At 45.0% G+C, this 17,500-nt stretch overlaps 1 protein-coding gene across 1 annotated transcript in view; it reads right to left on the reverse strand.

Moving 5' to 3' along the window:
• dcc (DCC netrin 1 receptor) overlaps nucleotides 1-17,500 on the reverse strand; it is a 284,296-nt gene that overhangs the window by 113,517 nt on the left and 153,279 nt on the right. The gene's annotated exons all lie outside the window — the stretch shown is intronic.

Raw genomic sequence — 17,500 nt, forward strand, 5'->3', positions numbered from 1 at the left:
TGCACTCGCAACCAAATCAATCACACACATCAGCCAATCAGAAGAGAGTGTGGGCGGAGTCTCTCTGTAAACACACTGCACTCGCAACCAAATCAATCACACACATCAGCCAATCAGAAGAGTGTGTGGGCGGAGTCTCTCTGTAAACACACTGCACTCGCAACCAAATCAATCACACACATCAGCCAATCAGAAGAGAGTGTGGGCGGAGTCTCTCTGTAAACACACTGCACTCGCAACCAAATCAATCACACACATCAGCCAATCAGAAGAGTGTGTGGGCGGAGTCTCTCTGTAAACACACTGCACTCGCAACCAAATCAATCACACACATCAGCCAATCAGAAGAGAGTGTGGGCGGAGTCTCTCTGTAAACACACTGCACTCGCAACCAAATCAATCACACACATCAGCCAATCAGAAGAGAGTGTGGGCGGAGTCTTTCTGTAAACACACTGCACTCGCAACCAAATCAATCACACACATCAGCCAATCAGAAGAGCGTGTGGGCGGAGTCTCTCTGTAAACACACTGCACTCGCAACCGAATCAATCACACACATCAGCCAATCAGAAGAGAGTGTGGGCGGAGTCTCTCTGTAAACACACTGCACTCGCAACCGAATCAATCACACACATCAGCCAATCAGAAGAGAGTGTGGGCGGAGTCTCTCTGTAAACGCACTGCACTCGCAACCGAATCAATCACACACATCAGCCAATCAGAAGAGAGTGTGGGCGGAGTCTCTCTGTAAACACACTGCACTCGCACATCAGAACTGACAAAAACTGATCAGCATGGGATGTTTTATGGCACATGCTTGTTTATTATATCGCTGATTCTCCTTCTGTAGCTCGTGATGTTGAGCTGAAAACTGCAGAACTCTCAGTCTGACACACAATCTACTCTCTCTCCTACTTTCGTGGCAAACATTCGTCTTCCTGCCGAAACACAGCGTCTCTGTGCCACAGATATAAAGCGTCCTCTGATCAATATGTGCACAGAAGCATTAGGCGGAGATGGACAGTCCTCCACACACAGGCCCGAGGCTTTATAAAGGTGCGCCGCGGCTCCATTTATAACTGCGGCGGCCATTAGAGAGCCGAGAGATCCGTCTCCAAGGACACAATCTAACGCTCCGCCTCCAGATAACAGAAGACCGTCAGGAGGACAAATAAACACAACAACACAACACACAACACAACACACAACACAATCTAACGCTCCGCCTCCAGATAACAGAAGACCGTCAGGAGGACAAATAAACACACAACACAACACACAACACAATCTAACACTCCGCCTCCAGATAACAGAAGACCGTCAGGAGGACAAATAAACACACAACACAACACAACACACAACACACAACACACAACACAATCTAACGCTCCGCCTCCAGATAACAGAAGACCGTCAGGAGGACAAATAAACACACAACACAACACAACACAACACACAACACAATCTAACGCTCCGCCTCCAGATAACAGAAGACCGTCAGGAGGACAAATAAACACAACAACACAACACAACACAACACACAACACAATCTAACGCTCCGCCTCCAGATAACAGAAGACCGTCAGGAGGACAAATAAACACACAACACAACACACAACAGAACACACAACACAATCTAACGCTCCGCCTCCAGATAACAGAAGACCGTCAGGAGGACAAATAAACACACAACACAACACAACACACAACACACAACACAATCTAACGCTCCGCCTCCAGATAACAGAAGACCGTCAGGAGGACAAATAAACACACAACACAACACACAACAGAACACACAACACAACACACAACACACAACACAACACAACACAATCTAACGCTCCGCCTCCAGATAACAGAAGACCGTCAGGAGGACAAATAAACACACAACACAACACAACACAACACACAACACAATCTAACGCTCCGCCTCCAGATAACAGAAGACCGTCAGGAGGACAAATAAACACACAACACAACACACAACACTCAACACAATCTAACTCTCCGCCTCCAGATAACAGAAGACCGTCAGGAGGACAAATAAACACACAACACAACACAACACACAACACAATCTAACGCTCCGCCTCCAGATAACAGAAGACCGTCAGGAGGACAAATAAACACACAACACAACACAACACACAACACAACACACAACACAATCTAACGCTCCGCCTCCAGATAACAGAAGACCGTCAGGAGGACAAATAAACACACAATACAACACACAACACAACGCACAACACAATCTAACGCTCCACCTCCAGATAACAGAAGACCGTCAAGAGGACAAATAAACACACAACACAACACAACACACAACACACAACACAACACAACACAATCTAACGCTCCGCCTCCAGATAACAGAAGACCGTCAGGAGGACAAATAAACACACAACACAACACACAACAGAACACACAACACAATCTAACGCTCCACCTCCAGATAACAGAAGACCGTCAGGAGGACAAATAAACACACAACACAACACAACACACAACAGAACACAACACAACACAACACAACACAACACACAACACACAACACACAACACAATCTAACGCTCCGCCTCCAGATAACAGAAGACCGTCAGGAGGACAAATAAACACACAACACAACACAACACACAACACTCAACACAACACAATCTAACGCTCCGCCTCCAGATAACAGAAGACCGTCAGGAGGACAAATAAACACACAACACAACACACAACACAACACACAACACAATCTAACGCTCCGCCTCCAGATAACAGAAGACCGTCAAGAGGACAAATAAACACACAACACAACACAACACAACACACAACACACAACACAATCTAACGCTCCGCCTCCAGATAACAGAAGACCGTCAGGAGGACAAATAAACACACAACACAACACACAACACACAACAGAACACACAACACAACACACAACAGAACACACAACACAATCTAACGCTCCGCCTCCAGATAACAGAAGACCGTCAGGAGGACAAATAAACACACAACACAACACAACACACAACACTCAACACAACACAATCTAACGCTCCGCCTCCAGATAACAGAAGACCGTCAGGAGGACAAATAAACACACAACACAACACAACACACAACACAACACACAACACAATCTAACGCTCCGCCTCCAGATAACAGAAGACAGTCAAGAGGACAAATAAACACACAACAAAACACAACACACAACACACAACACACAACACAATCTAACGCTCCGCCTCCAGATAACAGAAGACCGTCAGGAGGACAAATAAACACACAACACAACACACAACAGAACACACAACACAATCTAACGCTCCACCTCCAGATAACAGAAGACCGTCAGGGGGACAAATAAACACACAACACAACACACAATACACAACACACAACACAATCTAACACTTCGCCTCCAGATAACAGAAGACCGTCAAGAGGACAAATAAACACACAACACAACACAACACACAACACAATCTAACGCTCCGCCTCCAGATAACAGAAGACCGTCAGGAGGACAAATAAACACACAACACAACACACAACAGAACACACAACACAATCTAACGCTCCGCCTCCAGATAACAGAAGACCGTCAGGGGGACAAATAAACACACAACACAACACACAACACACAACAGAACACACAACACAACACACAACAGAACACACAACACAATCTAACGCTCCGCCTCCAGATAACAGAAGACCGTCAGGAGGACAAATAAACACACAACACAACACAACACACAACACTCAACACAACACAATCTAACGCTCCGCCTCCAGATAACAGAAGACCGTCAGGAGGACAAATAAACACACAACACAACACACAACACAACACACAACACAATCTAACGCTCCGCCTCCAGATAACAGAAGACCGTCAGGAGGACAAATAAACACACAACACAACACACAACACAACACACAACACAATCTAACGCTCCGCCTCCAGATAACAGAAGACCGTCAGGGGGACAAATAAACACACAACACAACACACAACAGAACACACAACACAATCTAACGCTCCGCCTCCAGATAACAGAAGACCGTCAGGAGGACAAATAAACACACAACACAACACAACACACAACACAACACACAACACAATCTAACGCTCCGCCTCCAGATAACAGAAGACCGTCAGGAGGACAAATAAACACACAACACAACACAACACACAACACTCAACACAACACAATCTAACGCTCCGCCTCCAGATAACAGAAGACCGTCAGGAGGACAAATAAACACAACACAACACAACACACAACACAACACACAACACAATCTAACGCTCCGCCTCCAGATAACAGAAGACCGTCAGGAGGACAAATAAACACACAACACAACACAACACACAACACAACACACAACACAATCTAACCCTCCGCCTCCAGATAACAGAAGACCGTCAGGAGGACAAATAAACACACAACACAACACAACACACAACACAATCTAACGCTCCGCCTCCAGATAACAGAAGACCATCAGGAGGACAAATAAATACACAACACAACACAACACACAACACTCAACACAACACAATCTAACGCTCCGCCTCCAGATAACAGAAGACCGTCAGGAGGACAAATAAACACACAACACAACACAACACAACACACAACACACAACACAATCTAACGCTCCGCCTCCAGATAACAGAAGACCGTCAGGAGGACAAATAAACACACAACACAACACAACACACAACACTCAACACAACACAATCTAACGCTCCGCCTCCAGATAAGAGAAGACCGTCAGGAGGACAAATAAACACACAACACAACACAACACAACACACAACAGAACACAACACAATCTAACGCTCCGCCTCCAGATAACAGAAGACCGTCAGGAGGACAAATAAACACACAACACAACACAACACACAACACACAACACAATCTAACGCTCCGCCTCCAGATAACAGAAGACCGTCAGGAGGACAAATAAACACACAACACAACACACAACACAACACACAACACAATCTAACGCTCCGCCTCCAGATAAGAGAAGACCGTCAGGAGGACAAATAAACACACAACACAACACAACACAACACAACACACAACAGAACACAACACAATCTAACGCTCCGCCTCCAGATAACAGAAGACCGTCAGGAGGACAAATAAACACACAACACAACACACAACACAACACAACACACAACACAATCTAACGCTCCGCCTCCAAATAACAGAAGACCGTCAGGAGGACAAATAAACACACAACACAACACAACACACAACACAACACAACACACAACAGAACACACAACACAATCTAACGCTCCGCCTCCAGATAAGAGAAGACCGTCAGGAGGACAAATAAACACACAACACAACACACAACACACAACACTCAACACAATCTAACGCTCCGCCTCCAGATAACAGAAGACCGTCAGGAGGACAAATAAACACACAACACAACACACAACACAACACACAACACAATCTAACGCTCCGCCTCCAGATAAGAGAAGACCGTCAGGAGGACAAATAAACACACAACACAACACACAACACAACACACAACACAATCTAACGCTCCGCCTCCAGATAACAGAAGACCGTCAAGAGGACAAATAAACACACAACACAACACAACACACAACACACAACACAATCTAACGCTCCGCCTCCAGATAACAGAAGACCGTCAGGAGGACAAATAAACACACAACACAACACACAACACACAACAGAACACACAACACAACACACAACAGAACACACAACACAATCTAACGCTCCGCCTCCAGATAACAGAAGACCGTCAGGAGGACAAATAAACACACAACACAACACAACACACAACACTCAACACAACACAATCTAACGCTCCGCCTCCAGATAACAGAAGACCGTCAGGAGGACAAATAAACACACAACACAACACAACACACAACACAACACAATCTAACGCTCCGCCTCCAGATAACAGAAGACAGTCAAGAGGACAAATAAACACACAACACAACACAACACAACACACAACAGACAACACACAACACACAACACCATCTAACGCTCCGCCTCCAGATAACAGAAGACCGTCAGGAGGACAAATAAACACACAACACAACACACAACAGAACACACAACACAATCTAACGCTCCACCTCCAGATAACAGAAGACCGTCAGGAGGACAAATAAACACACAACACAACACACAACACAACACACAACACAATCTAACGCTCCGCCTCCAGATAACAGAAGACCGTCAGGAGGACAAATAAACACACAACACAACACACAACACAACACACAACACAATCTAACGCTCCGCCTCCAGATAAGAGAAGACCGTCAGGAGGACAAATAAACACACAACACAACACACAATACACAACACACAACACAATCTAACACTTCGCCTCCAGATAACAGAAGACCGTCAAGAGGACAAATAAACACACAACACAACACAACACAACAAACAACACAATCTAACGCTCCGCCTCCAGATAACAGAAGACCGTCAGGAGGACAAATAAACACACAACACAACACACAACAGAACACACAACACAATCTAACGCTCCGCCTCCAGATAACAGAAGACCGTCAGGGGGACAAATAAACACACAACACAACACACAACAGAACACACAACACAATCTAACGCTCCGCCTCCAGATAACAGAAGACCGTCAGGAGGACAAATAAACACACAACACAACACAACACACAACACAACACACAACACAATCTAACGCTCCGCCTCCAGATAACAGAAGACCGTCAGGAGGACAAATAAACACACAACACAACACAACACACAACACTCAACACAACACAATCTAACGCTCCGCCTCCAGATAACAGAAGACCGTCAGGAGGACAAATAAACACAACACAACACAACACACAACACAACACAACACAACACACAACATAACACACAACACAATCTAACGCTCCGCCTCCAGATAAGAGAAGACCGTCAGGAGGACAAATAAACACACAACACAACACAACACAACACACAACAGAACACAACACAATCTAATGCTCCGCCTCCAGATAACAGAAGACCGTCAGGAGGACAAATAAACACACAACACAACACAACACACAACACAACACACAACACAATCTAACGCTCCACCTCCAGATAACAGAAGACCGTCAGGAGGACAAATAAACACACAACACAACACAACACAACACACAACACACAACACAATCTAACGCTCCGCCTCCAGATAACAGAAGACCGTCAGGAGGACAAATAAACACACAACACAACACACAACACAACAAAACACACAACACAATCTAACGCTCCGCCTCCAGATAAGAGAAGACCGTCAGGAGGACAAATAAACACACAACACACAACACAACACAACACAACACACAACACAACACAATCTAACGCTCCGCCTCCAGATAACAGAAGACCGTCAGGAGGACAAATAAACACACAACACAACACAACACACAACACAACACAACACACAACAGAACACACAACACAATCTAACGCTCCGCCTCCAGATAAGAGAAGACCGTCAGGAGGACAAATAAACACACAACACAACACACAACACACAACACTCAACACAATCTAACGCTCCGCCTCCAGATAACAGAAGACCGTCAGGAGGACAAATAAACACACAACACAACACACAACACACAACACAACACACAACACAATCTAACGCTCCGCCTCCAGATAAGAGAAGACCGTCAGGAGGACAAATAAACACACAATACAACACACAACACAACACACAACACAATCTAACGCTCCGCCTCCAGATAACAGAAGACCGTCAAGAGGACAAATAAACACACAACACAACACACAACACACAACACAATCTAACGCTCCGCCTCCAGATAACAGAAGACCGTCAGGAGGACAAATAAACACACAACACAAAACAGAACACACAACACAACACACAACAGAACACACAACACAATCTAACGCTCCGCCTCCAGATAACAGAAGACCGTCAGGAGGACAAATAAACACACAACACAACACAACACACAACACTCAACACAACACAATCTAACGCTCCGCCTCCAGATAACAGAAGACCGTCAGGAGGACAAATAAACACACAACACAACACAACACACAACACAACACACAACACAATCTAATGCTCCGCCTCCAGATAACAGAAGACCGTCAAGAGGACAAATAAACACACAACACAACACAACACACAACACACAACACACAACACAATCTAACGCTCCGCCTCCAGATAACAGAAGACCGTCAGGAGGACAAATAAACACACAACACAACACACAACAGAACACACAACACAATCTAACGCTCCACCTCCAGATAACAGAAGACCGTCAAGAGGACAAATAAACACACAACACAACACAACACAACACACAACACACAACACAATCTAACGCTCCGCCTCCAGATAACAGAAGACCGTCAAGAGGACAAATAAACACACAACACAACACAACACACAACACACAACACACAACACAATCTAACGCTCCGCCTCCAGATAACAGAAGACCGTCAGGAGGACAAATAAACACACAACACAACACACAACAGAACACACAACACAATCTAACGCTCCGCCTCCAGATAACAGAAGACCGTCAGGGGGACAAATAAACACACAACACAACACACAACAGAACACACAACACAATCTAACGCTCCGCCTCCAGATAACAGAAGACCGTCAGGAGGACAAATAAACACACAACACAACACAACACACAACACAACACACAACACAATCTAACGCTCCGCCTCCAGATAACAGAAGACCGTCAGGAGGACAAATAAACACACAACACAACACACAACACTCAACACAACACACAACACAACACACAACAGAACACACAACACAATCTAACGCTCCACCTCCAGATAACAGAAGACCGTCAGGAGGACAAATAAACACAACACAACACACAACACAACACAACACACAACACAACACACAACACAACACAACACACAACACAACACACAACACAATCTAACGCTCTGCCTCCAGATAACAGAAGACCGTCAGGAGGACAAATAAACACACAACACAACACACAACACTCAACACAACACACAACACAACACACAACAGAACACACAACACAATCTAACGCTCCGCCTCCAGATAACAGAAGACCGTCAAGAGGACAAATAAACACACAACACAACACAACACACAACACACAACACACAACACAATCTAACGCTCCGCCTCCAGATAACAGAAGACCGTCAGGAGGACAAATAAACACACAACACAACACACAACACTCAACACAACACACAACACAATCTAACGCTCCAGACGGAGACTTGGCCTCAGGATAACAGAAGACTGTCAGAAGGACAAATAAACACACAACACAACACAACACACAACACACAACACAATCTAACGCTCCGCCTCCAGATAACAGAAGACCGTCAAGAGGACAAATAAACACACAACACAACACAACACACAACACACAACACACAACACAATCTAACGCTCCGCCTCCAGATAACAGAAGACCGTCAGGAGGACAAATAAACACACAACACAACAAAACACACAACACAACACACAACACACAACACAATCTAACGCTCCGCCTCCAGATAACAGAAGACCGTCAGGAGGACAAATAAACACACAACACAACACACAACACAACACACAACACAATCTAACGCTCCGCCTCCAGATAACAGAAGACCGTCAAGAGGACAAATAAACACACAACACAACACACAACAGAACACACAACACAATCTAACGCTCCGCCTCCAGATAACAGAAGACCGTCAGGAGGACAAATAAACACACAACACAACACACAACAGAACACACAACACAATCTAACGCTCCGCCTCCAGATAACAGAAGACCGTCAGGAGGACAAATAAACACACAACACAACACACAACAGAACACACAACACAATCTAACGCTCCGCCTCCAGATAACAGAAGACCGTCAGGAGGACAAATAAACACACAACACAACACAACACACAACACAACACACAACACAATCTAACGCTCCGCCTCCAGATAACAGAAGACCGTCAGGAGGACAAATAAACACACAACACAACACACAACACTCAACACAACACACAACACAATCTAACGCTCCAGACGGAGACTTGGCCTCAGGATAACAGAAGACTGTCAGAAGGACAAATAAACACACAACACAGAACACAACACAACACAACACAACACAACACACAACAGTACACACTCAGCTCACCGCCACAGTCTCTTACGGTGCGGGTCAAGAGTTCTGTCTGTCATAGGACTAATACACAACTTCATCACTGCAGTCAAAGTACAGAAGTATTTGTTTTCAGAAGTACTTAAGTATCAAAAGTAAATGTCCTTCTTTATGTCGCCGCATTATTGTATTATAGTTGTATAAATGCACATTATGCCATCATGGTTTAAGCCAGTCAGTGACGCTCCATCTGACACACTAGCAGACGACTAACTTAAACTCATTTAAATACTTGTAGAAAAGTTACAAAGCTGCTGTCACTTTAAGGCCGAATGCACGGATCCAATACACTGATACACATCTGATATTCTCACACTGTTCACCTTCACTGAAGACAGAATCAACTTTGTTTATGTCAATCCTCCACTAAATGAGCATTTGGACATCCGTCTTCTTCCATTTTGTTTAATAAGCCTCTCTAATGTCTCTATCAGTTCTTCATCCACACTCCTTCATCTCTCGCTTCCATTTCAAGGCCACGTCAGTCAGAGAGATCGACACACAGACTCGCCGTCTCTAATTCACACAATAATAATAATTTGCCAGCTCAAGCATGCAGATAATGGGATGAGCGTGAGATTGAAAGCTGCAGCGAGGCGTGAACACATCTATGACTGATGCCTGATGACAGAGCCTGCTTCACACACACACACACACACACACACACACACACACACACACACACACACACACACACACACACACACACACACACACACACACACACACACACACACACACACAGACCTGGAGGAACAGGTTCAGGCCGTGTGTCCACCAAAGCCTCGCTGTGAGCGCTTCAGAGTGTTTTTTTCTTCAGTTGAGACTCTTTGCTTGTTATGATACAGAAAATCCGCAGAAGTCTTACTAATTTCACAGGTAGTTTGTTCCTGTATTGATTCTATATAAAATTGCAGACACACTGTAAAGTATTTGCTCTGGCTCTTGTTTTTAAATCATTTTGTTCCGTTATTATTGCTGGTTTTCATCTGATGACGACACGCAGGATGTGGTGGTTGGTCTGTGCTGTGTTTGTCCCGCCCCTCCTCCACTGTGATTGGACGGCTGAGTGAAGAGTGACAGTGATGAGCGCTGCGTTTTACTCAGAGTTGAGCATTCTTCAACTCTCGGCGACCAGTAACAAACACTGAACGCTCAGCGCCTCGGTGCGCTCCAGGCGTTCCAAAAACGCGGCGCTCTCATTGAAAACGCCAGACAGCTGCGTGAAGAAACGCTTTGGTAGACACACGGCCTTATACTGTGGTATACAGCACGACTAAACATACACACACACGCACGCACACACGCACGCACACACACACGCACACACACACGCGCGCACACACGTGCGCACACACACACACGGACACACACACGCACGCACGCACACACACACACACGCGCGCACACGGACACACACACGCACGCACGCACGCACACACACACACACGCGCGCACACGGACACACACGCGCGCACACACACACACGCGCGCACACACACACACACGCGCGCACACACACACGAGCGCGCACACACACACACACGTGCGCACACACACACACACACACGTGCGCACACACACACACGCGCGCACACACACGTGCGCACACACACACACGCGGGCACACGGACACACACACGCACGCACGCACACACACACAGACGCACACACACGCACACGGACACACACGCACGCACACACACACAGACGCACACACACGCACACACACGCACACGGACACACACGCACGCACCCACACAGACGCACATGTAACAGAGGCCAGCTAGTAGTTGCTGTGCGAGTAAACCTCACTCCTCTGACCTCAAGAGACGCTCCAGTGACTGACACTAGAGGTTGCAGCCTTTAGCCTCCTTTTTAGAGCGTCCGACTCTCATGCCGGCGGACCCGGGTTCGAGTCCCGGTCCGAACAGTAGGGGTTGCACACATACGCACGTACACACACGCACGCACACACACCTGATGAATCTAAAGCTCCTCTAGTGATTTAGTGGAAATGAGACTCCTCAAACCTGAGGAATATACAGGTGTGTGTGTGTGTGTGCAGCTCACAGATGAGATAACATGTGTGTCACATCATCACGAGTTACAGAACATCTTCAAAACCAACGCAACTCGCCGTTCTCTCCAGAGTATCCGTGAGAAGGACGAGAGAGAGAGAGAGAGAGAGAGAGAGAGAGAGAGAGAGAGAGAGAGAGAGAGAGAGAGAGAGAGAGAGAGAGAGAGAGAGAGAGAGAGAGTGTGTGTGTGCTTGTTTATCTCCTGCAGACGGACTCGATTCTGCATTTGTTGTCGAGCAGCAGACGTTCAGAAAACCACGGCTGGTAATGAAGCACACACACACACACACACACACACACACACACACACACACACACACACACACACACACACACACACACACACACACACACACACACACACACACACACACACACACACACACACACACACATGTTGGTCAATGTGGTTTACAGGGACTCTCCATAGGCGTAATGGTTTTTATACTGTACAAACCGTATTTTCTATCCCCTTACACTGCCCCTAAACCTACCCATCACACACACACACACACACACACACTGCCCCTAAACCTACCCATCACAGGAAACATTCTGCATTTTTACTTTCTCAAAAAAACATCATTTAGTATGTTTTTAAGGCCATTTGAATTATGAGGACATTGGATATGTCCTTATAAACCACATTTATAGTGTAATACCAGTGTAATACCCATGTAGTTATACAAATTTGTGTCCTCATAAACCACATAAACAGGCTCACACACACACACACACACACACACACACACACACACACACACACACACACACACACACACACACACACACACACACACACACACACACACACACACACACACACACACACACACACACACACTGCCCCTAAACCTACCCATCACAGGAAACATTCTGCATTTTTACTTTCTCAAAAAAACATCATTTAGTATGTTTTTAAGGCCATTTGAATTATGAGGACATTGGATATGTCCTTATAAACCACATTTATAGTGTAATACCAGTGTAATACCCATGTAGTTATACAAATTTGTGTCCTCATAAACCACATAAACAGGCTCACACACACACACACACACACACACACACACACACACACACACACACACACACACACACACACACACACACACACACACACACACACACACACACACACACACACACACACAGCCCCTAAACCTACCCATCACAGGAAACATTCTGCATTTTTAAATCAAAAACAAACAAACCATAATTTAGTATGATTTATAAATCCTTTTACATTGTGGGGACCGCTGGCTGCTGATCTCAGGTTTATATTACATTGTGGGGACATTTGGTCATGTAATATAAACAAACACACACACACACACACACGGTCTGATGTCGTCTGCCTGCTTCCACGCTCGTGTCTGTCAGTGAGGAGTGTGATGAATAATTCACAGCACACGCGTCTCCACACACACTCGGCTTCGGCAAATCCATTTAGATGAAATACGGCGTCCATGTTGCTGCTCTAGAACACTGGCAGAGCTCCTGATGGGGAAAGCGGATTAACCAGCCGCTGACCAGGTTTAAAACCAGTCTCGTCTTACATCTAAACACTCCTAAATCAAGACACATTTACTGGAGAAGAGGAACGAGTGCAAAACACATCGAAGTGAAGAGAGTGTGTGTTTACAACGGGAAGAGCATCAAAAAAATAACCTTGTTTTCTCTTTCACTGCAAAAAATGCTCTTCTTACTCAGTATTTTTGTCTTGTTTCTAGTCCAAACATCTAAACATTCTTACATTAAGAAACATTTACTAGACAAGCAAAAGTAATTGTCTTGTTTTGGGGAAAATAACTCTAAATGAAGAGAGTTTTTGCTTAAAATAAGATAAATAATCTGCCAATGGGGTGAGAAAAATAATCTTGTTTTCTGTTCCAGTCCTTATATAGTGATCATTATAACACTGATCTGCAGATTATGATGATTAATTCATTCGGTGCAGAAAGTATTGATTAAAAGTTCAGAAATACTGAGTAAGAAGAGCATTTTTTCCCCAGTGTATTATTGCCCCGACACTATCAGAACAGAGCTTGATCTGAATAATGGCTTCTGTAGAGCGAATGTGAATGGCTTCAATTGCAGATGAAATTGAATTTGTCTCATAAATGATGAACTTTACAACATTCCAACATTATCGTCTCAGTCTGTATTATATGAAGGGCTGTGGAAATGGAAACCGTGTGTTTATGGTGTTTAAAGTGTCTCTCTGCACTGCCGTCAGAGGGAAATCCTGGCCTGGATTCTGGCTCGTTTGGATCAGGATTGGGATTTACTGACAGCTGTGTGCCTGACTCATGCCTTCATCTGATTAGTTTAGTCAATCACAAATCATAAATGCCAACGGTACACACCACATTTTGCTTCTCCGGTAAATGCATCTTGATTTAAGAATTTTTTGATATTTAAGACTAAATAATTAATGTTTTGTGCTGGAAATAAGAATGAAAGAACACAGCAAAAAATGCTCTTCTTATGTAGTATTTTGTCTTGTTTTTAAGTCTACATATTTTTTAAAAAAAAGTCTTAAATCAAGATATTTTGCTTGTTTTCTGCAGGAAAAAAAGTGAGTTTTTGCCTAAAACAGAATTAAACAAGATTTCAATCAGAAATAAGATTATTTTTCTCACCCCATTGGCAGATCATTTTGCTTGTTTCTCACTTCATTTAGATTGTATTTTTAAGAAAACAAGGAAAAATATCTTATATCGTTTTACTCATCTAGTAAATGCATCTTGATTTAAGAATTGTTCAATATTTAGACTAAGAAACAAGACAAAATGCATAAGTAAGAAGAGCATTTGTTGCAGTGCACATGATTTTCCTGTGAGTTCTGTGAATGACTCTCGGGATAGATTGAGTTAACTCTCCTCGTGCATCGAGAGCAGCTTTTGTGTGTCCGTCAGGAAGGCAATTGACTTTAATAGAGAGTGAGATCTTAACTCTACAGCGCTTTTGTTGAGCGGCGACAGCAGCGCGGCTCCTGTAATGAGAGTGTGTGTCTCTCTACAGCCGTTATGGGAATCCGTCTATCTGTGTCTGTGTGTGTGTGTGTGTGTGTGTGTGTGTTCTCACACTGCGTCTGCGTCTCGACACACACACCAGGGACCCGCGGCTCATTGTTGGAGCCGGTGATTGAAACAGGAGGAAACCGTCAGTCCCGCGGCTTCACTCTCATTCCCGTTTAATTAAAATGTTTGCTGGAGTGTCAAGCAGCTGCTAATAGTTTTTTGATCGACACCACATCGTGATTCAGGTATTTTTAATCTTTCTCACATTTCTGTGGGAAACTTTCATGAACCGCCAGATGGGTTTTGGCACCAGTTTCATTAGCGGCTGACAGATTGATCCCAAACCTCCCACAAACACACACTCCTTCAATATATCAGCGCACTTCAGCATTTCAGGATGACCCTATACAGCAAAAACTATCACTGTAATATATTTCAAACATACACTATATCCCCAAAAGTGTTGTGCCGCCTCTACACACACATGATCTTCCCATTGTTAACCCGTGGGGTTTAATCTGGAGTCGGCCCACCCTCTCTAACAGCTCCAGCTCTTCTGGGAAGGCTTTCCTCAAGGTTTAGGAGTGTGTTTATGGGGATTTTTGCCCATTCTTCTAGAAGCTCATTTGTGAGGTCAGGCACTGATGTTGGACGAGAAGGCCTGGCTCTCAGTCTCCGCTCTAATTCATCCCAAAGCTGTTCTATCGGGTTGAGCTCAGGACTCTGTGCAGGCCAGTCCAGTTCCTCCACACCAAACTCCTCATCCATGTCTTTATGGAGCGACGCTTTGTGCACTGGAGCGCAGTCATGCTGGGACAGGAAGGGGCCGTCCACAAACTGATCCCACAAAGCTGGGAGCGGGAAATTGTTCAAATGTCTTGGTGAAGCATTAAGAGTTCCTTCCACTGGAACTAAGGGGCCAACCCCTGAAAAACAACCCCATCCCATAATCCCCCTTCCACCAAACTTTACACTTGGCCTAATGCAGTCAGGCGAGTCCCGTTCACCTGGCGACGGCCAAACCCAGACTCGTCCATGGGATTGTCAGACTGAAGCGTGATTGGTCACTCAGAGAACACGTCTCACTGCTCTAGAGTCCAGTGGCGGCTGCTTTACTCCACTGCATCCCACGCTTTGCATTGCTCTTGGTGATGTAAGGCTTGGATGAGCTGCTCGGCCATGGAAACCCATTCCATGAAGCTCTCTCCGCTGTTCTTGAGCTCATCTGAAGGCCACAGAAGTCTGGAGGTCTGGAGCTGTTGACTCTGCAGAAAGCTGGAGACTTCTGCGCACTGTGACCCTCAGCATGCGCTGACCCCGCTCTGGGATTTAACACTTCGTGGCTGAGTTGCTGTCGTTCCCAATGGCTTCCTCTTTGTTATAATCCCACTAACAGTTGAGCGTGGAATATCTAAAACATCTAAATGTGTGTCTGTTAATTAACACCATTTCATTAAGATTTTAAACTTCATTAGACCCTGATATAACACGAGGAACCACCGCCTTCATCTACAGATATCATATCACTGAGATTAAGCGAAACCCTTCAGGACGAGCAGCAAACCTCACACACTCGCTCCAGATACAGCGAAACCACATTACAGGGCGATACACACACAAGAGCTGTGGGAAATAATCATGTGACGTGATGCTTAATGTCCTCAGAGACACACACACACCACACACACACACACACACACACACACACACACACACACACACACACACACCACACACACACACCACACACACACACACACACACACACACACACACACACACACACACTGAGTAGTTGTTTAGGAATAAATGTAAATGTATAATTGTAATAACGGTTGTATATTGTCAGGCCAATGAGATTCCTCTTGGGGCGGAGCTTCCTAGTGCAGTGTAATTGAATTAGAAATCAGCATCACGGCAGAATCTCAGATTTACAGCATAAACTGTCTCCAAAGCTTTACATCTAAACTGTCTAAAGCTCTGATCAGACACACACACACACACACACACACACACACAAGCCCTGGATCAGTGTTTTAAATGCACAGCAGAGCATTCTGGGTAACACTCTCAGAGATCACACAGAAC

Source organism: Pseudorasbora parva, chromosome 3 (genome assembly GCF_024679245.1).
Source record: "Pseudorasbora parva isolate DD20220531a chromosome 3, ASM2467924v1, whole genome shotgun sequence".
NCBI classification, from domain to species: Eukaryota; Metazoa; Chordata; class Actinopteri; order Cypriniformes; family Gobionidae; genus Pseudorasbora; species Pseudorasbora parva.